This window comes from Ursus americanus, chromosome 6, assembly GCF_024610735.1.
Source record: "Ursus americanus isolate L20-20 chromosome 6, mUrsAme1.1.p, whole genome shotgun sequence".
NCBI classification, from domain to species: Eukaryota; Metazoa; Chordata; class Mammalia; order Carnivora; family Ursidae; genus Ursus; species Ursus americanus.
In genome coordinates, this window is record NC_142132.1 from 26,674,964 (window position 1) to 26,696,333 (window position 21,370).

A 21,370-nucleotide genomic window follows, 5' to 3' on the forward strand; every position below is an offset into this window, starting at 1 on the left:
AAGCCTGAGAGTAACATGATCTGACACCTTCTAAAAGGATCACTGCTGTGTGAATAGACTGTAGGGGACATGAATGGAAATAGGAGACTAATTAGAGACTACTTCACAGCAGTCCATGGAAGAGAACAATCTTTTGGACTTGTGTGGTAGCTGTAGAGGTGGTAAGAAATAATTGGGACTCAATGTATATTTTGAAGGCAGAACAAACTGAATTTGCTGACAGACTGGATATGGGGTATGAGGGAAAAAAAAAAAGAAGACAAGGATCATACGCAAGTTTGAAGGTGGGGACACCAAGAGAAGACTCAGAAATCAACTGAAATTTTTACTACTCTGAAAAAAGTTGGCTTTCCTTAGAGGATAATCAAAAAGTGGTACAACTGGGGGGCGCCTGGGTGGCACAGCGGTTAAGCGTCTGCCTTCGGCTCAGGGCGTGATCCCGGCGTTCCGGGATCGAGCCCCACATCAGGCTCTTCTGCTATGAGCCTGCTTCTTCCTCTCCCACTCCCCCTGCTTGTGTTCCCTCTCTCGCTGGCTGTCTCTGTCTCTGTCAAATAAATAAATAAAATCTTAAAAAAAAAAAAAAAGTGGTACAACTGGGTACTTTTCAAAGTAATTTGATAATCTTCGGCATATTTGCCTGAGGCAATCCCAATTTGGCAGGGAGGCCAATGTTACCATGGAGTTCATACCTGCCTGGATATACTGAACATGCCACAAAACTATCAAATTTGGATAATCAACTTCTGCTATTGAAAGCATAGGCTGGCTTAATTTCTAAATGTTAAATCCTGCATATAGGCTTCTTTACAAATGATTCCAGATACACATTTGAAAGTATATTTTCAAGAATGGCATTAGCTGTTCTGCTTACACAGAAAAAGCTGACACCTATAAGAAGCAAGCCCTGGTGTATGGAGGTGGATGTTTTCTAACATAAATGCCATGTTGTCTATGATACAGACTAAAAATGATTAATAAGAACCTTGTTGGACACAGGCCTTGGGGGACTTTGGAGCTGCCTTTTGTGTAGGTTATTTGTTTGCATTTCAGAAAAGGAAAACTTGTGAAATATGGAGTAAGATTTAGTGAGCCAATGAATGGGTGGGTGTACAAGCTTGACCAAATGCCACTTCTCATCTCAACAACCCAAACCTCCCACTCTATCATCTTTTATAAATTTGTCCTTTTGTCTTTAAAAGGTAGAAATGGACTGAAGTTGGATGTTACCCAGGGTATTGTTTTCCAGAAATGCCAGTAACAGAGAACAATAATCAGCATGTTAATGAAATGATTCTATTTATAACCTTCAACAAACCAGATGTTTCTATAATCACAGGGAGTCATGCTTTGATCAGTAGTTATCAGACTAGTAACAGATAAAAATGCCTAAGGATTTCAAGTTTGATTATCCCACTGCAGGAGCTAAAGTTCAGTCAGGACAGATATATATATATAATTTTTTTAAAAAGATTTTATTTATTTGAGAGAAAACAAGAGTGAGAAAGATCACAGGGGGAGAAGGAGAGGGAGAAGCAGACTCCCTGCTGAGCAGAGAGCCTGATACAGAGCTTGATCCCAGGAGCCTGAGATCATGACCCGAGCCGAAGGCAGACGCCCAGCCAAATGAGCCACCCAGCCTCCCCAGGACTTTCTTATATTTCCAATGATCAAATCATAAATGGCACCTAAACATTTGGCTGTTAGAAATGAAGTATAAACTGAGAGTTCATGAATTCACCACCTGTCTAGGCTACTCCAGCTGGTATTGCATTTTAGTTACCACCCCCAAAACAGAGTATTTTTTTGTGAGGTAGAAAGACACACACCTCAGATCCATCATCACTTCGAATGAGTTACTTACTCTTAACCACTACACAACGCTGTATTAAGAGCTTTGGTCCTACAATACAAAGACCTGGTTTCAAATTCTAGCTCCTCAATTTACTAGCTGTGTGTCATGGCATAAACAACTTGATTTTTTTTTTCCCTGAGTCTCTGTTTCCCTCATCTGCCAAATTATAGGATATATTCCACTGGGTTTTTCTGAGGAGCAAATAGAATAATCTAAGAAAAGCATGCTTAGCTCACCACCTGGCACACAGTAAAATGCTCAATAAATCAACACTCTTAATGAACTTCTGACACTGCTGGAGTTGGACTTTTCCTCTCCTTTTGAAAATACACCCTTCTTTCTCACTCTGTAATATATATTTTTCTATTTTAATATTTTCATTGCAGTAGAATGCACATAAAAGTGCATAATCTCAAGTGTATAACTTGATGAATTTTCAGAATATAACTAGCACCTAGATCAAGAAACAGATGACCATCAGCCTTATAAACCCTGCCTTGTGCTCCTTTTGTTGGGTCACTAGCCCCACCAAGGGTAAGCACTTTACTTATTTCATTTAAAAAAATATATATATACTTTTTAAAACTGTCTGCCTATACAATTTACAGTAGCATTTAAAAAAATGTAATACATGGGAATAAACTTAAAAACATATGTTTTAATACCTGTAAAACTGAAAACAATAAAACAGTGCTGAGGGAAATTTTAAAAGACCTAAATAAATGGAGAGAGATACTATGTTCACAAATGGGACTCAATATGGTTAAGATGTTCATGCTTTCCAATTGATCCATTGATAAGAGCCAAAGCAGTAGCAATGGAATTCCAGCAAGCAAACTAACAAGCAGATTCTAAAATCTGAATTTAAATGGAAAGGCAAAGGACCTAAAAGTTAGCAATCTTGCAAAATAAAAACAAAGATGGAAGACTCACACCACTGAATTTCAAGATTTAAGAATAAAGCTATAGTAACCAAGATAGAATGACTTTGGTGTAAGGACAAACATGTAGATCAATGAAACAGAATACAGACTTCACAAAAAGACTTACATACGGCCAGCTGATTTTTGAGAAAGGTGCCAAGATAATCCAATAAGGAAAAAATAATCTTTTCAAAAGATGATGCTGAAACATCTGGATACCCACAGAAACAATGGACTTTGTTCTTTACTTTCAACCATGTACAAAAATTAATTTAGGTGGATTCTGGACTTATGTGTAGCAGCTAAAACAGAATGTCTAGCAGCAAGCATAGGAGAAAATCTTGGTACTCCTGAGACAGGCAAACATTTCATACACAGGGCACAAGAGCACAGACTTTTTTTTTCCAAGGAAAAAATAGATAAATTAACATGTGGCAAAATTTTAAACTTCTGATTTCTAAAAGAAACAGTTAAAATAAAAATACAAAACACAAACTGGGAGAAAACATTTGCAATATATACATTTGACAAAGGACTTGTATCCAGAATATATAAAGAACCCCTAGATCTTGATAATAAGAAAACAAATAACCCTAGTTTTTTTTTTTTTTTTAATGAGCTAAAGACTAGAATAGACATTTTACAAGAAAAGAATCATGGATGGCCAAGAAGCCCACGGAAAGATGTTCAACATCATTAGTCACTATGGAAATGCAAACTAAAATTACAATGAGATAGTACTACACACTTAAGAATGGCTTAAATGAAAAAGACTGAACATATCATGTATTGGCAAGGATGAGGAGCAACTGGGTCTCTCATACATTGCTGGCAGTAATGGTTAAAGATACAACTACTTTGGGGCGCCTGGGTGGCACAGCGGTTGAGCGTCTGCCTTCGGCTCAGGGCGTGATCCCGGCGTTATGGGATCGAGCCCCACATCAGGCTCCTCCGCTGGGAGCCTGCTTCTTCCTCTCCCACTCCCCCTGCTTGTGTTCCCTCTCTCGCTGGCTGTCTCTATCTCTGTCGAATAAATAAATAAAATCTTAAAAAAAAAAAAAAGATACAACTACTTTAGAACACAGGGAGCAGTTTCTTATAAAACTGAACACATATTTATCATATGACCCAGCAATTCCATTCCTAGGCATTTACCTCCTCTACAAAATGAAAACATTTTTACACAGAGACTTGTACCTACATGTTCATAGCTGTTTTATTCATAACAGTCCCAAGCTGAAAAAAATCTCAAAGTCCACCAAGAGTTGATAAGGAAAAAAAAGAGCTGATAAGCAAATCGAGATCTATCTGTAAAATGGAATAGTACTCAGCAATAAAAGGAATGAACCACAGATACACAAAATCACACGTATGAATCTCAAGCACATGCTGAACAAAGGAAGTCAGGTACCAAAACTCATACTTTATGACTCTACTTATATGAAACTCTAGGAACAACAAATTGAATTTATAATGATAAAAACAGATCAGTGGCTGACTGGGGCTGGATGTGGGGATGGGACTGACTGACTAAGGGTGCAAGGGAAGTTTCTGGGGCAATAAACATGTTCTACAGTTTGACTGTTACACAGCTGTATATACATTTGCCAAAATTCGCCAAACTGTATACTTAAAATGGGTGTATTTTATTGTATGTAAATTATATTTTAATAAAATTGAAACTTCTAGGGCTAGAATATTCCTAAGGATAAATGTCACTGCGATATTAATTTCATTTGTAACTAAGATACTACATTTATAGAGAGCTCAGAAGATAAAGGTCTTCGATATCAAGCCTCTTCTATCATTCTCCCAAACAGATTTTTCTACTAATGGCTGAAGTAAAAGAAGCAAAATTTCAATTTGAGAACCTTTGAAAATCCACAAGGGCACAGTGAAAAGTTCAATTATTAAAAAATCAAAAGGTTGTATATTAGAGTATATGGGAGAAAGGGTAATGGTTACTGGTGGCAATAGAATTGATTTGGCTTTCCCACAAAAGCTTGATGACTCAACCACCACAGTTCAAATGTCTAGGAAAGCTGACAAACAACCTCAGTTTAATGGTAACACTAACTTTCTGCCACCCCTGCACGGCTCTTCTTCTGCTTTTCTGTTTAAAATGAACAGTTAGCTCCAAAAGAAAGAAAGGAAGAAGCTGTCAGGTGACAGGCACATAAAATGAAAGGACTTAAGTATTTATATGACTGTCCTCAGCTTAGTCCTCAAAGGCTAAAGGCTAACATTTCCCGCCTCCCACCCCTGAAAACATATTACAAGCACTACTTTCAAAATTACCATGAATTTCTTTGAAGCTGGGCCAGGAGGGAAAAATACAGACATCAACTAGCCTAACCACCACCACTGCAATATCAAGTGTGCTCACTTTGCTAACGGTATTGTGTATAGGTTGGAAGACGCAGCATGGACTGGCTGAACTTGATGGTGAGATGATAGGTGTTTCTAGCTGGCAATAAAACCTGTGCTTTAACCCTGTGCTTTAACCACAGGGAAGGGTGTGGTAAGTAGAGAAAGAAAAATGTTCCAGACATAGGACACCATTTGGAACTGGGGATGCACGGGCTAGATAGAATAATATTTATGACTAGAGAGAGGCAAATGATATTGAAGGATTCTGTTTGGCCTTAAGAAGGGCTTTGAGAAGGGGGGCTTGAAATAGTTAATGGGGATTAAGGAGTGCACTTGCTGTGATGAACACTGGATGATTAAAAGAAAACTTTTTAAAAAGGGTTTTGAGGAAAGACTCAGGCACTGAAACCCATAGTAGGGGAAAGGGGATATAATGATTAAGATGATGAATGAGTCTGAGAACAAAATGGGCAAGGGTTGTACTGGGGATAAGGCTGTAGTCTAGGAGGGATAGGACAAGAATTTTGACTAAGGCTGGAACCTTAGAGTTATCAATCAGCCAACAACCATTTATTGAGTTACTCCTCTGAGCACTTTTCTAGGTGCGAGAGAAATTGTGGCACCACAGTTTCTTTACCTTCTCTAAGGAGGAGTGGAGGGAGAATATATAATAAATACGTTAACTTCAGAAACCAATAAATATTGTCAAAAAAATGAAATAAGGTAGCATAAAAAAGGGAGGGAATAGTACAGCCTACTGTAACTGAGGTGGTCATGAAATGACGGAGAAGGAGTTAACACTGGAGCTGAGATCTTAATAATGAGGGTCAGTCTTGTGAAGATCTGGGAATAGGCCCCCGGACATGAAGGAGTCAAAGGTATGTTCAAGTAAAAGATAGAAAGGCTAGTATGGCTGGGGCAGAGTGAATGCCAGGAAATGAGGTTAGTGAGGTGGCCTGGGGCCAGATCACAAAAGTTTTCTGGGCTACGGTAAGGAGTTTGTATTTCATCCTAAGTGTAAAGAAGAACCCCTTTACAGGTTCTGAAGGAGTCAAGTATGACATCATTTGACTTATCCTTTAGAAATATTTATACTAGCTGCCATGTAGAGAATGGTGAGGGGATAACAAGAGCAAGTTGCAAGAACAGAGGAAGACCAATTAGCCGCTGATAAAATAATCCAAGCAAGAGGTGGTCATGGCCAAGACTAGAAGAGGCGGATTAGGAAGTATTTGGAAGAAAGATATTTTATCCTCATGAAGGGAAGGAGGACGCGTTGAGAATTCTAGGTTTGGGTGATAATACACATTTATTTCAGGATAATAATTTATTTCTTCAATAGAGCTGATCCTTCAAATATTTAATCTGGTTATTAACCTGGAAGGGAAGGGGACAGAACCAGGGTTCTTGTTCCTGTGGCCAGAAGAAACAAGGTAAAACACTCAAGAGCTTGAAGGGGAAAAGGGAGGATTTTTTAAAGGTCTATACTATACTCTCTATTAGCTGTTGCCAGGTTTTAGTTCAATAAAAATCCAAAACCACTGACTTTAAAGTTTTTTCTTACTGTTTTTCATTGATTTCTTTGTAAAAATATCTCTTGTGGAAGTTCAACACTGTCCTGGCCAAATTAAAAGGAAATGGTATTGTCTGCATTTTGGTTAGGACCAAAAGAGATAAGTAAGCACACAGCGGCATGGGGACATGGTGATGGCAGGGAGATTCAGAACAGCTCTAGAGCTCCCAAAGAGCTAAGACAGAAACAAAAAAGGAACCCAGAAGGGTTAGGGCCCATTGGCATTTGGGTATCTTTTATTTAACTGGGGATTTCAAGAGAAACTGAAAAGATCTGGCCATAAATTGAACTTGCAGAATGAGCGGTAATGAGCATTCAAAAGTGGGATCACAGCTTTCATTGTTCTAATTTTCAGTTAAAAAACCTTTATAACTTTCAGAGACCAAAGAAGTAGTCCATTATCCCATTCTCTTTTGAGGGGGTGGGGAGGGTAGACTGAGAGTGCAAATGAAAAGAAAATGGAGGCTCTACATATAGAATGGGACATTCATTTCAACAGAAGTAAACATCACATTTCTCGGTGGGATTATTATATTAATATTTTAACAGCTTCTACTAAATATGATTACATATTAGGTGAACTCATAAATATGTCAGATCTGATTAGTGAACATGGAAGACAGGAAGGGGCAGATTTGTCAGCAGAAGGAAAGTTTACATTATGAATCTGACTGGTTTCTAATAACCAACAAGAAAAAGCCTGCAATCACTTCAATTCTTTCAAATAAAACTCACTAGAAACGAACTCACAAATATCCCAGTATATATGATTATTTAAAGACTGGACACTATGAATGGAGCACTGGGTGTTATACACAAATAATGAATCATGGAACACTACATCAAAAACTAAGGATGTACTGTATGGTGATTAACATAACATAATAAAAAATAATTATTAAAAAAAATAAAGACTAGGGCACCTGGGTGACACAGAGGTTAAGCGCCTGCCTTTGGCTCAGGGCGTGATCCCGGCGTTGTGGGATCGAGCCCCACATCAAGCTCCTCTGCTGGGAGTCTGCTCTTCCTCTCCCACTCCCCCTGCTTGTGTTCCCTCTCTCGCTGGCTGTCTCTATCTCTGTCAAATAAATAAATAAAATCTTTAAAAAAAATAAAAAATAAAAAATAAAGACTAGACACTTGCCAACCTTTTTTTTTTTTATTTCCTAATTATAGGAAAACCCATATAAAAAATTCACCAAAATTAAAACAAAGCCATTTTGACTATTTCCAGGTTTCTGGGGTAGTTAAAGAGATAAGACAGTCACTTAACACTGTTAGGTTTCAAAACTGGGGCTCTCCTTTCTGTAGTGGGTTCCCTCATGCAACTTCATAGCTTCCAGGGCAATAGTTTCTTTTGTTCTAAACCAAGAAACTCACAGCAGTTTAATTTACTGCTGCATTATTATAGCTACTAACTACACACACCTCCAAGGCTGGTAAACCCACTGATATAGGCAGTGCCACCTTAAAAGGATTTTTGGATGGGTCTTAGTGATGGGGGGAAAAAAGGACATAATGTTTAATTATAAGAAATGATTGAAATAGGCACAGACATACCCCGGGTGCCTCTGCACTGCAGCAAGCTCTAAACTTGTTATCGTTAATGGTTTAAATTTCACTGTGCTAATCATTTCAGGACACAAGCCTTTCTTGATAATCTAATGAATTATTCCAACATCCTTCAGCAAAAAAAAAAATCCTCCATGACAGCACTAATTACAAGACGTTTTCCCAGAGCTTATGTAAAATATGACAGAGCAGCAGCTTAGGGAATTGCAGAAAACTGCTTCTAATTTCCACTGAGAAACTGACAAACACCTCTCTTTCATCTCTCCCAGCTCTCAAGTAAGATTTAACTTTCTCATTTAGTTAATTACCGAGTGAGGATCATCATTTCCCCGGATCGGAGCGGCACAGAGCCTTTATCGTGTTAACTTGTGAACTTGATCGATGGCTGCTGCTAAAACTTAATAACTTCACCCCCTGGCAAATTGTAAGATAAATATAATAGGAGAAACTCTGACAGTAAAAACCTGCCAGAAATGAGCGCTGTGTTTATGTTTCTTTGCAGGCAGCAAAAAAACAACCGACAGCTTATTACTGGTTGCGTGTTACTTATATTTAAAAGACTCCAGGCAGTTAACTTCCTACGTACTGTTAAAACTTTGCTCACAAGATGGGGAAAAATAGGAAAAAGCACCAGTAACGCAGACTTGGGGAAGTGAGGAAATAAGAAGAAAACGAAAAAACAAAAGAAACAAACCCAACAGGGAGAAAGGCGAGGCAAGAGAACAGATACACTATGTAAACTCCTTTAAAATGTCATGTTTATCGTATAAAATGTCCAACCTGCATAAATAGGCATAAAATTCTTAAAAAGAAAAAAGAATTCAGGACTTCCAAGACACTGTATGAACTATATCCAGGAGCAAAGCAAGAGAATTTTGCTCACTCACATGTTTTCAATGACCGTTCAGTCCATGCCTGAAGAATTCAATTAACTGCATAATTCCTAGATCTCTTTTCAAAAACCCCTGCAGCTAGAAAACCATTTGCGAATTACACCATTTAACCCTTTCTTAAATGAGCACACTATAGCTAGGAAATGTGTAACTCTGTCTTGAACAGTCCGTCTACTTTTATGTTCACCTTCCATACCTTAGCTAGCCAATGAGAAGGAAATAGTCTGGAAGTTTTTCTTTTGGTCAAACTTGAATCTGAACTTGGGATTTTAACATGTAACCGTAACAGAGTTGGTATCACAACCTAGTATGGCATGAATTTTATGCCTTTTATAACCAACAGTACCAACGGCAGTAAACAAGGTCCAATAATGAGGCATAACAAAAAAAGAATGACTGTTCACGGTATCAGTTCCCTCTAACCTCTGAAACTGGTAACAGTGCTGAAAACAAATCTATGTACAAATCTCCAAGTCTGTCACATTGACCACCCTCATAATATAGAAGATTGTGAAAAACAAAATATGAACTAAATTTTGGGGAGGCAGAGAAAAGCAGAAGAGGTCTTGTAGGATTAGAGTTAAGCCTAACTTGTGAGACTGTATTTAACACCCGTTATGTGCTAGGATAGTGCTGATAGCTGAAGGCTTCATGCCACAGTCCAAGGGGCCACAGTTTTGAAAGTTAAAAGGATTCGGAAAACTAAACATCAAAATAGCAAACCAAATTCATACTTGCTAGAGGGTCAAATCTGATTCTTCATTTTGTTTTGTTTTTCTTTTCATTAAATAAGGACCTAGTGGGGTCAAGCAGAGAAAGATTGATTTGTTTTTAAAAAACAGCATTTGTAATAGACACACTTCAGACAGTATGAAAAACATAGATGCATAAAGAACATAAAAATTGCCCATAATTTCCACAATCAACAAATAAAGAATATTTACATTTTGATGGGTATGTAACTTTCTGGTCTTTAAAAAATATATACTAGTCAATTATTGGATGTATAGGGGAAGAGGATGTTTCTGTGCCATCTAGAGGACTTTTTTTTGTCTGTAACGTCAAATAAATCAGAGCAGGCAAAATTTATCTTCTTTGCCATGCCTCAGAGAAGTCAAGATCTGATCCTGGAGGACACAGAATTACAGATCGCTGTGACTGTGGAGAAGAGGAGAGAGAAGAGGAGGAAGAGGAGGAAAAAGGAGACAGGAGGGGAGAGGGTTGGAGGAAAGGGAAGGGGGGGAAGAGAGAAGGGTGTGAGAGAAGGGGGAGAGGAAGGATAGGAGAGAAGGGCAAGGAATGACAAAAGTGCCTGGGGATGGGGGAGAGGAGGGAGTTGGGCACTTGGGAGGGGGTAGGTGAGGGACCTAAAAGATCTGGGAGAGATAAGCAGGGGTAGGGAGAGATGGGAAGGGGGAGAAAGATGAGGGGCTAGGGAAGAGATGGGGATGTAAGTAGGGAGGGAGAGAGATGAGGGGGACAAGAATTAATGTAACCAAATGCAAAAGGGCCTTAGCATTCCCAAGTTCACCTGCCATATGCTCGCTTGACAAACAGGTCCTCTCCCACACAATAAACAATAAACATCAAGAGGGAGAGGAGATGAAAAACCATTTTCCTAAACCACTACTTAACATTTCAGGCAGAGTAATAAAGTTTAATTGTCTGGAATCTGGTTGCTCTTTCTGTAAACTTCCTCAGATAGAGGTTGCTCATCTGAATGTTAAATAATGTTAATATTACCAAAATATAATTTCTGTGATGGAGAAAGTTTAAAACAAGAGTCTTCTCCCCAACTTCCCCCTTACATCCTCCCTTTATTTTAGCATTAGAAAGTTAAGTTCTACCATAAATAACAGGGAATGATGGAAGCATTGGCTGCCAGAGGAAAACAGAGACACACTTACAGCACAATTAAAAAGTACATGGGAAAAACATAGCCAGCTTTTAAAAAGGAAAGAAAAAAAAACCACCCTCCTCCTCTTTGTGCTCTAATCCTTACATTTTTGTGTCCAATAAAAAGGTCTCAATGAGTTGGTAAAACTTGCTCTTGAAGAAAGCCTTTGAGAAGGTATATCTAAAACCTGGATTAGGAAAATACAAGGTTTTTTTTGGGGGGGGATAGGATCTTAAGAAGCCAACTCAGCTTTCCAGAAGAAATTCAACTCTTTCCAAATGCTTGTTAATGCATGTTAAATGCAGCAAGAAATAATCCTATGAGGCAGCAGCACAGGCCTCTCTTAGCTGCAGTGAGTGAAGTAAATGACTTGTAACTTCTGGAAGTCTTGGTTATCTGCAGGTAAAACTTTAATAACCCTTGGAGCATCAAGGGACTAAAGACATTTCTCTCTGGAATACTTGGGTAATTGTTTTCTTAATTTATCCAGGAGCAGCTTAGTTTGGATGCAGCATCTGTTTTTTAGCAGAAGTGATCAAAATAACTTGCTCAGATTCACATAAGTTAGTTGAGTTCAGACTAAATTTCAAAATGCCGTTGTTATGTAAAGTGAACAGTTTTTCTAAAATGAAATTTTGGCCCTTCCTCTTTTTAATGACACTAAAACTCCAGGTCAATGACTAAGACTAAATGTAAAAGACCAGGACTGCTTTGTACAGATGGATAAATACATTTTCCACAGCCGAAAGTGTTTTACATGAGCACCAAGACCACAAGTGCCACACTGAAGCTAGTTCAAATGTCATTTGGAAGGAATTTATGTTTATGCAATGGAATATCATAAAAAATGACATCATAATTTGGCACTGATTCTATCCCAGCTCTACCATTTACTCAATGTGTGATCTTAGGTAAATTACTTAATCAATCTGTGCCTTAATTTCCTCATTTGTAAAAAGGTGATTCTTTTAGTACTTACCTGGAGGGGTTAATGTTAGGATTAAAAATAAAATAATACATGTAAAGACATTTAGAAGAGTACCTGGTACATAGTAAGGACATGGGCTGTTATTATGTTTTCAATAACTAGAGAGGACTGTAATACACTTAGTTGCTGATTGTAATTAGCTTAATGCTTTATCAAATACAATCTTCTTCCCTTTTACAAACATTTTATGTCCAGAAATCTTCACTTTCACACTAGATTTTAAACTCCAAAGGACAGAAATTTTGACGTAAGCCCTTTATATCTATGTAACAGCAGCTCAAAAATATTTGGTAAACTGAATTTTTAATCCAAACTAATTGAAAGAGTAGATACTGCTTTTGGGGAGTACAACAGTAAAACATATTTGGAGTCCCCCTGTCTCACCAACAAGGATGGGACAATCAGTACAATGACACTTTGTCCATAAGTACTCCAACGTGACAATCTTTAATCCTTTGTTTTCTAAGTTTCGTTTCAATGTTTTTGTGTAGTAAAATACGTAAAATACTGCTGTGTAAAAACCCAAGACTCAAAGTAAGACTGAAGTTCCAAAAGGAATGGTGATTGCCATTAGGTTGATGTTTTCATTAAATTTAATGGAGAGAAAGAGAAGAGCAAAAGGTAAGACCTTGAAATAAGTTCTACAATATGAAATAAAAGACATGTGCACCTTGATATTTTTTCATTTTTAATCTTTCAGAGCAATTGCCAAAACATTCCCATAACACTCCAATTTAGTGAGGGAAGAGCAATAAGGAAATTATTAGAATGGTAACAAGACTCTCAATGCATTACTCTAATTTCTAAAATCCACTTTACCGGTTTCTAAGAAAGAGCTAACATCCTGTGTACGGAGCACATTTTGCTTCCTTCAGACTTTGTACTTTGTTTTAATGATCAGCAAAGACAGAGCTGGCGCTGAAACTAGACTGAAATTCCAGCTGTCATCCGCACGCACCCTCCTACCTCTCAAAAACTGGCAGAAAGGGGCATCTGGGTGGCTCAGTCGGTTAAGCGACCAACTCTTAACGGCCGAGGTCATGATTTCAGGGTCGTGAGACTGAGCCCAGTATCGGGCTCTGTGCTGGACGTGGAGCCTGCTTAGGATTCTCTTCTTCCCTTTCCCTCTGCCCCCTCTCCCCGCCTTCCAAAAAAACAAAACAAAACACAACAAAACAAAACAAAAAAAACTGGCAGAAAAACTATTCCTGTGTGATTTTGTTTCAAGGTTATTTAACTTCCACCCCAAGGGCACTATTTTTATGGGATTTTTGTGGGCCAGAGAATGTACATTTTTGATGTTTCTGAGGAAAGAGGGTCACAATATTTTTTTTCAGAACAGGACAAACTTCCTCCAGGGATTTTGTGTGTGTATTTGTTGCGGGTAGAGGTGGGAGATGAAAATGAAATCAGTAAGAAATGAAAATCAAGAAGACAGTTACTTCATAATGTTTTTGTACTTGATTTAGAAACAGAAATCATATCCTTTCTTTGCAGAACTTGGCCCTTCTTAAAGCACGAAATGGTTTCTATAAAGATATTTCCTGGTTTACTACCCAACTTTTTGACTTCAGCTGGGTGCAGCTTAAGCTCACATGGAACACTATAAACATGTAACTCAAGGGTACCAACTTTTTCTCATGAAATTTTTCTGTATCAAATGTTCTGAAGTTACTCTATTTTTAGTTTCTGTTTAAGGAATACATACTGAACATTGATACTCTGGAAACAAACCATTATGAAAAGTTTTCTTATAGTTGACAGACATAAACAGGCCCACAGCAAAGTGAACAGCATGATGGACCAGCCCTATCACTAATGCTATGTAATCACGGGTTAAGTTTCTACTGTCATGGGACCACACCTGTAAAATGAGTGGGTGGATGGGCTAATCTGAGGCTCAGTCAGGCTTTTGTATTTTGAGTCTATATGATTCAGTTCCATGGGAAATTAAAATAGAGCTGAGTAAATAAATTTAAAAATAGAGGTTCATTCTTCATATTTTCTTACTTAAAAACTAACATACTAGAGGGGCGCCTGGGTGGTGCAGTCGTTAAGCGTCTGCCTTCGCCTCAGGGCACGATCCCGGCATGCTGGGATTGAGCCCCACATCAGGCTCCTCCGCTAGGAGCCTGCTTCTTCCTCTCCCACTCCCCCTGCTTGTGTTCCCTCTCTCGCTGGCTGTCTCTGTCAAATAAATAAATAAAATCTTAAAAAAACAAAAACAAAAACAAAAAAAACTAACATACTAGAATTTAAGTGTGCCCCTCAAGTGAAAAGAGAAATATTTTCCTAATATTATTTGGACAAGCATTATATTCCAGAATCCGAAGAATAAGTCAACCTTTTCTAAAATGGTTGAATTTTTAATGTAAAGAAATGCTATCATTCTGAGTGACAGGTACACAGGTAACATTATTATTCTCTCACTTTTCTAAATGCTAAAATATTCCATAATTAAGAAATTAACACTTTAAAAGTGATAACCTTTCTTAGGGCTGACACTAAAGACTGAAGGCCTAATAATGTCATCTTGGAAGTTTTCTGTGTCTTAATATAACTTATTTCTTTCGTATTTACTCTCATTTCCTCCATCCACCTCTCTCCATGGTTCCCAGTATTTAAGGAATGGTTCTCTAGAAAAATGTCAATAAATGAATGTATCTCTCTATTAAAAACCCCTTCATGCATTAGCAAAAAATTGCATCAGTTTAATACACCAACTTGTCTTATTTAGGGCCAAATCAAAATAGTAGGGCTACATGAAGAGTCTGCAAATAGATATGAAAAACCTACTGGGATCTTCTTAATGCTTTATCAAGGGTATAGTGCTCGTGCTCAGATGGCTGTTCTCTATCAGCTTAATGTTCAGCATTATAGCCCACAGCTTGCTGTATCTTAGAGACCTTTTTCTTTCAGATTCCAAAGGCCATCAAGCGTCCTCAAGGTCAAGGTGGCATATTAGCTGCTGTAATAAAAAATGAATATGGAAAAGAACTGAGCCTTACTTTCCATTTGAAAGATTAAGTTTCACTGGAAATTACAAACAGAATTTGTAGCACATCTTCCATGGTGATAGTATTTTTCGATGGTGAACAATCTAACAGGCCAACATTATAAATCAAGGAAGGCTGCAAGAGTGGGCTGGTATCAGAATGGACATGGACCGAGAGAGTAGCAGTGACAATATGGGGTGAGGCTGGGAAAAAGACAGAATCAAGACATTTTGGTAGATACATTCTTAGGGATAACAACAAGGAGCCTGGGTACTACTTAAGGACTAAGTAAAACAACTTACTGTTTTAAAGGTAGTGTTAGAAAAGCCTTGTCCAAGCCTTGCGTCGGCAATGTACAAACTATGTACAAAGGCTTGAACGAGCTGGTTACCCAGCTGAGGTTAAAGCCTCAAGTGTTTTCACCTGCAAAGGGGAACAAATACTATCACCTACTTCCCAGGGTTGTTAAAAGGAGTAACGAGATTATGTAACTGCTAAGCATAGGGTGTGGCACATAAACACTCAATAAAGGTAGCTGTTATTGTTTGCTAGTACATAAAAGCAGTCTAGGCAATTCAGGCTGCATCAGGATCTGCCCACCAAACTTTGAAGCTAAAGTTTTAACTGCAACTCCTATCACATTCCCTAGGAAGGGAAATTATGAATTGGAATATTTTAAAATATGCTAAATTGTCTGGCCACCATTAGTTGATATGATCGGGGACAGAACTGTGAGGAAAAAACGAAAATTTAAGATGTGATTCAATTGTAAGCGCAGCCCAGTAGAGCCAGGCTCAAAAGCTCTGGGTGAAATCAGAGGAAACTACAACTTTGGGAATTTTTGGTTGTACTGAGTTATCTCATTTAAATAAATATATTAAAGACCTTCTGTGTGTAAGGGCTATACTAGGTGATGCAAACAGAGGGTAAATATTGACAAGCTGATTCTAAAATGTATATGGAAGTGCAAATGGCCAATAAACATCAAGGTAATATTGAAGAATAACAACAAAGCTGAAGGGCTTACTCTCAGAGTTCAAGATTTGACAAAGACCTTTACATAGGGTCGCCTGGGTGGCTCAGTGGTTAAGCACCTGCTTTTGGCTCAGGTCATGATCCCAGGGTCCTCGGATCAAGTCCCGTACAGGGCTCCTTGCTCAGCGGGGAGCCTGCTTCTCCCTCTGCTTGCCCCTCTCTCTCTCTGACAAATAAATAAAATCTTTCTTTAAAAAAAAGGACCTATACATATATGGTCTTGTAATTTATGACAAAGGAAACAGTGCAGTATAGAGGGAAATACACATTTTAATAAATAGTGCTGGGTCAAGTAATTATCACATAACAACAAAAAGGAACTCTTACTTCTACCTAATACCAAAACACAAAAATCAAATGGATTGTACATCCAAATGTAAAAGGTAAAACAATAAAAATTTTAGAAGAAAACAGAATATCTTCATGAGAGCGGGGTAGGCACAGATTTAAGTAGAATGTAAAAATGCTAACTAAACATGGCAAACACTGATAAAGTTGACTATATTAAAATTAAGAACCTCTGATATCATTAACAAAAGTGCAAAGACAAGGCACAGAACAGGAGAAAATATTTGCAACACATACATCAAACAAAGATTTTTGTACCCAGAATTTATAAAGAACTCTTATAAATCATTAAGAAAAATATCTAAAACTCAGTAGACAAATGAGCAGAAAACCTGAACAGGCACTTCACATCTAAATGGTCAATCAACATATAAAAAGAGGCTCAATTTTAACTTTTAAGGGAAATTTAAATGAAAAAAAACACAACATGACAGTGTGCATATAATTAACAGTACTGAACTGAACACTTAAAAATGGCTAAGATGGTTGGGGCGCCTGGTGGCTCAGTCGGCTCAGGTCACAATCCCAGAGTTGAGCCCTGCGTTAGGATCCCTGCTCAGCAGGGAGCCTGCTTCTCCCTCTCCACCCCTGCTCAGCAGGGAGCCTGCTTCTCCCTCTCCATCCTGCTTGTGCTCTCTCTTGCTCTCTCTCTCAAATAAATAAAATCTTTTAAAAAAAATGGTTAAGACGGTAAATTTTATGTTTTTCAACCACAATTTAAAAAAACAAAAAAATGAAACCTGCAACGTGATTCTGCTATACACCGTAAGAATGCTACAATGAAAAAGCCAAGAATCAAGTGTTGGTTATTGGGGAAAAGGAACAACATAACCTTCATTCACTACTGTCAGGAGAATAAATTGGTATTTATACCAATTTCCAGTTTGGAAATTGCAATTCCCCTTCTAGATACATACCCAACAGGATACATGTATTTATTCATATTTACCAACAACTTTTTTGTAGATAACAAAATCTGAAGGCAACCCAAATGTTCATCTACAGCAAAATGGATAAATTTGGTATATTTATGTAAGGAAACATGACACATAAATGAAAATTAAAAAATTACAACTATATGCAATGTGACTCTCAAAAACATTATGTTGAGTGAAATAAGTCAGACAGTAAAGAATATGTGTTGTATGATTCTATTTATACGAGGTTTTAAAACAGGCAAAATTAATGGAACGATGTTAGAAGTGAGGATAATGTTACCCTTGGGAGGGGAGTGACAAAGAGGACAGGAATGGGCTTCTGGTAATGTTCTTTTTCTTTCCTTCTTTCTTTTTCTTAAAAAATAAACAAACAAACAAACAAACTCAGTGATTACTCAGGTGTGTTCACTTTGTGAAAATCCACTTAGCCAAATTCAGGTTCTCCTGGATATTGTATTAGAAGGAGATTATTATATTCATAGAAAGAGGGATAACGGTGAATAAAGTCCTGTTTGATTGCATATAGACATTCCTAACCCTTATTTTCTAATATAAAGGAAACAGGGAGTTCTAATAAAGATTTAAATTTTTGCCACCTAACAGCCTTAGCCTCTATCTTCACTTGCGACCCTATGGCCACATACAGACAATTGTTCCCATATGCCACAACTCTGAACAAGGTTAGAGCTCCCTCTAGCACTTTTAACTTAGGAAATACCACAGGCCCTTCCAGAGCTGACACAGTTTGGCGCTGCCCACGGTTAAATGCAATATGGCGATTTTTATTTTTAATTTGCTTTAATTGTTGCTATGATATGAATAATTAATAGGCTGCCTAAGCCAGTTTTGTAAAGTTCACAATACAGAAAGCCAGGAGAGAAATATCTACTTAGAAAGGAGGCTTAAAAATGGTTATAACTGCTATAATATTAGGAAATTCAGAATATTTATTCATGATTTGTGGCAACATTATGTCTTACCAACAAAGAAACATACTACCAAGCACTTCCTACTAAAAAATTCTTCTGGTCTTCATTTATTTTTCTCTTCATGGCTGCATAACCGTTGTATCTATAGTACCGTGTAAGAGCAAAGTAGGTCAGTGTTAGGAGAAACTTGCTCTTCAATGAAGAAGAGAAAGGTTTGGCTGTAAACACTTAACCTAGTTCCATCTATTCTACAACAAGTATTTATTAGCATTAAATAACCCCCTGGACAATAGAGACCTATTCAAACTGAAGCCTGTACTCTTTTCCCATGCTTGTAAACTCCCTCCTTCACTGACACCTTAACCACTGGAAATTATGATTATCAGTGCTTCCACTTAGCAATGTCTATTTCACTTTTAAATATCGCCAGAAAGTATAATTTAGATATGATGTTGTAATCCTACGCAATCCAGACAGAATGTGAGCAGGCTCTAAAAGTTCAATGATTATGATACACATGACCATCTGGGAATGCAGCCAGAAATGAAAGGGACGTCATTTGTCATTATTGGATTTCAAATCTTCCCCGCCCTGAGAGAATCACTGCTTTTCAACTTTCTTGTTAAAATACAAATATAAAGCCAGCTAATAAATAAGTTCCTTGAATAAAGGAGGGAGGATGAAAGAATGAAAAAGAAGAGAATGTAGAGTCACCTTAAAAGTAAATTCATTTTAGTGAAGACTGTTACGTATTATTCATTACTCTACATTCTAAAATTAAGAAACAATTTTTTTTAGTGATAATATGAAACAAATATTTCCTATCAACCTTTTTTTTTTTTTCCTTTTCAAGCTATGGATTCCTCAAAAAAATGTGCCCATAATTAAAGGAGACTTTACCAATTTCCAAGGAGGATTTTCACCATTTTGCTTTTCAGCATTCTAAATAGAAATGAATACAAGTCAGTAGGATGTTCTCTCTCATGCTCTGGTTACACACAAGCACCTTTCTGCCAATGACAGTACACAATGGACATCAGTCTGGACCTTTCCTGTATGTAACACAAAGCCATGATGCCACGTCACCATTTAGTTTGGTTTTGCATCACATCTGCTGGTCACATGAACACAGCCACGTTCATTCCAACGGCAGCTCAAACTAGGGGTGAAATATTGTCTGAAAACAGTTCTTCATTAGCCTACTCAGAGACTCAGTCATGGCTTGTGTTCTTGCTGAGACAGGATTCACCATTGCTTCTCTTTCAATTCACCTAGTATCTGTTGGGAGCCCTGTACGACAGATCTAAATTAACATGACAGAAAAGCTATTTGATGCTGCCTCTTGGTTTCTCCACTTCACTCTCTTCTGTGGCATTCAAAGGCTTCAGAACCCGGGCATTAATTAAGCAACAGTTTTATTACACACAATCAAAGCCTGCAAAGAAAAACCTAACAGACAGCAAGAGGAGACTACAAGGTTCAATTAACAGTTTTACTTTTTTGTGGGTGCTAATTGAGGTATTTTTAATTTTATCATCTCATGTGGAATGCTGAAAAGGAAAAACACTATAAGCGCAAGAGAAGATTACAAACCTAAAATGTATTACTATATCATAATTTTATACAACCAATTTGCATACTTCTGTGTTTTCCAAATCCTGGCTACTTGTTAGTAAATTGCTAACATTTAATAGGCATCACAGAGAACATTTTTAGATTAACACCCCCCCCCACCCCCGCACACACATCCACCCTAATTTCTATGTACTAAAATTCACAAACCACAGTGGTTGAAAGTACATGGCTATGGGGCTGGTCTGGGTTCAAATTCTAGTTCTGCAACATAACTTGGACAAGTTAGTTGATCTCTCTGAGTTCTAATTTCTTTGTATGCAAAATGGGGTTGTATGCTTCATGAGACTGTTGTGAGGATTTAAGTGAGAGTGTAATACCCCTAACACAGCAATTGGCACATTCTAAACATTCAATAAATAATGGTGCAAAAGGCTCTCAAATTTGGTAACACAATCTTAATACTTTAAAAAATATGTTTTACAAATTTTTTTTTTTTGTTTAGAAGTCAATTAGACTCAGCAAATAGAATTTGAGAATCGACTTTCTGCAAGTGAACATTAGTTCCATTCAAACTCTACGATGAAGGCAATTTACTTTTGCATACCATTTGCTTTTTATAAAGAACCTGTTTTACACATTTTCAACTGAGGGGAAGCAGGGAGTAAATAACAATCTAAGTCTCAAACTACTGAAGTTTTAAGAGCACTAAATAATAGTATTAATTGGCGATCCACAGCAACCTAAAGTGCATACCAAAAAAATAGTTATAAAAGGCCCTCACTTAGAATTTACCCTTATTGCATGTTTTCAGGTTATAATGTTGAGATAATGGTTCCTGTAAGTGTCCCAGTCTAGATGTAATCGTTTACATTATTCAGTATCCAAATCTTTCAAAAACATCCTACATTCACAAAACTGTTATCACCGCAAATGGAATCTACTGCAATGTAGATGTATGTGCTGCCTGTATCTGCTCCTTAGTGTTCATAACAAAATATAAATGATACCTATATTTCTTGGACTTAATTTCAGAATCCACCTCTTCCTTAAACATCACCCAGAGAAAAAGTTAACAAAAAAACTTCTTCAACCTATCAATTGTAAAGCCTAAAATGACACTATATTAATCCTACCAAAAAACACATAAAGCAAGATTCAAGGAAACTGATTTTTTTTTTAAGTCCCCTAATAAAACTGTCAGGTTTCTAAGCACTCCAATCACAAGAATAACAAAATACACAAAATGAAAAAGAACCTCACACATAGATGTAAATAAAGCCACTCTTTAGGTTGCCCATTAATCCACAAGTGGCATATTCATCTTATTTACAGTATTATACCCCCTGCCATGATATTCCATTACAGAGTCACGCTACACACTCCATAGTTAACACTGTAGGAACCATCTCTTTTTAAACACGATTTTCTCTGTATATTTCCCTTTTGGCTTGCTCTCAGGTTGAAAAAACAAAACAAAA

At 37.5% G+C, this 21,370-nt stretch overlaps 1 protein-coding gene across 12 annotated transcripts in view; it reads right to left on the minus strand.

Annotated features, from left to right (window-relative positions):
• Positions 1-21,370, minus strand: part of BTRC (beta-transducin repeat containing E3 ubiquitin protein ligase) — a 169,857-nt gene that overhangs the window by 31,415 nt on the left and 117,072 nt on the right. The window lies entirely within an intron of this gene.